This window comes from Mandrillus leucophaeus, unplaced genomic scaffold (assembly GCF_000951045.1).
Source record: "Mandrillus leucophaeus isolate KB7577 unplaced genomic scaffold, Mleu.le_1.0 Scaffold18, whole genome shotgun sequence".
Taxonomy (NCBI): domain Eukaryota; kingdom Metazoa; phylum Chordata; class Mammalia; order Primates; family Cercopithecidae; genus Mandrillus; species Mandrillus leucophaeus.
The window spans coordinates 633,268-634,974 of record NW_012101809.1 but is presented as its reverse complement, the minus strand read 5'-3'; the positions used below and the strand labels follow the sequence as shown (position 1 = coordinate 634,974).

Here is a 1,707-nt window from a genome sequence, read left to right as displayed (position 1 = left end):
AAAAACTGGAATGGGCGTGGTGGCTCACGCCTGTAATCCCAACATTTTGGGAGGCTGAGGAGGGTGGATCACTTGAGGTCAGGAGTTTGAGACCAACCTGGCCAACATGGTGAAACCCCGTCTCTACTAAAAATATAAAAATTAGCCAGGCATGGTGGCAGGTGCCTGTAATCCCAGCTACTCAGGAGGCTGAGGCAGGAGAATCTCTTGAACCTGGGAGGCAGAGGTTGCAGTGAGCTGAGATCATGCCATGGCACTCCAGCCTGAGTGACAAGAGCGAAACACCATCTCAAAAAACAAAAAACAACAACAACAAAAAAACCTATGTACATAGAAAAATGTGTACATGTTCACAGCAGCACTGTGCATAATAGCGAAAAAGGGAAAACCACTGAAATGTTCATCAGCTGATAAATGGATAAACAAAATACGGCATGGTTGGTCATACCATGGAATGTTATTCAGCCACAAAAAGGAATGAAACACTCATACCGCGAGATGGATGAACCTTGAAAACATTTTGCTAAATAAAAGAAGCCAGACGTAAAACACCACATATTGTATGATTTCATTTATACAAAATGTCCGGAATAGGCAAATCCACTGGAGAGAGAGGGGATGAATAGTTGTCAGGGGTAGGGAGAGGAGAGAATGAGGAGTGACTGCTAATAGGAAATGAGTAGGGAGTGAATATAAGGTTTCTTTTTAGGGTGATGAAAATGTTCTGGAATTCAATAGTGGTGGCTACACAACCTTGTGAATGTATATAGCTTTGTGAGTTGTACAAAAAAAGATATTAGGCATTCAGGATTATTTAAAAAGTTTTAAATGCTACCGCATTGTCTCATAGTTTCTTTCAGTTTTACCAAGTGCTAAGATTCATCTTGAAGAGCCATTATATTGCTATATGTAATTTTTTTTTCTTTTTTTTTTTGAGACAGGGTCTCACTCTGTCACCCAGGCTGGAGTGCAGTGGCATGATCTCGGCTCACTGCAACCTCTGCCTCCCAGGTTCAAGTAATTCTCCTGCCTCAGCCTCCTGACTAGCTGGGACTACAGGCATGTACTACCGTGCCCAGCTAATTTTTGTATTTTTAGTCGAGATGGGTTTCACCATGTTGGCCGGGATGGTCTTGATCTCTTGACCTCATGATCCGCCCTCCTCAGCTTCCCAAAGCGCTGGGATTACAGGTGTGAGCCACTGCGCCCGGTTCTGTGGCCTTTTCTAAAATTATCCAAGAAGCCCTAAGGTTCCTTGTGACAGGTTTGGGATTGGGAAAGTTCAATTTTATTGTACCTCCAGTGAAAAGGTCCTATATTTTTTTCTTGAACCTCAAGGGCAGAGGCTGAATTAATCATATTCCTCAGCTCATCCCACATTGTCATGGCAAAGCCTCTCTTTTGCTTTATTTATTTATTCCCTTTTATCTTCATACTTACTCTCATTCCCACTCTTTGCCATGGGCAACCATTCTAATGTGTTATATATAATTTTTGTATATATGTATTGTTATAAAATTAGGATTCTTCCTGTTTTGAATGTATTTATTTTTAATTTGTGAAAATGCCATTGTGCCTGCAGTTTTACTCCAAGGTATATACCAAGAGATCCAAAAACTGGAATGGGCGTGGTGGCTCACGCCTGTAATCCCAACATTTTGGGAGGCTGAGGAGGGTGGATCACTTGAGGTCAGGAGTTTGAGACCA

The 1,707-nt window shown here is 41.9% G+C and overlaps 1 protein-coding gene across 1 annotated transcript in view; it reads right to left on the bottom strand.

Moving 5' to 3' along the window:
* Positions 1 to 1,707, bottom strand: part of ENTPD7 (ectonucleoside triphosphate diphosphohydrolase 7) — a 52,533-nt gene that overhangs the window by 11,508 nt on the left and 39,318 nt on the right. The window lies entirely within an intron of this gene.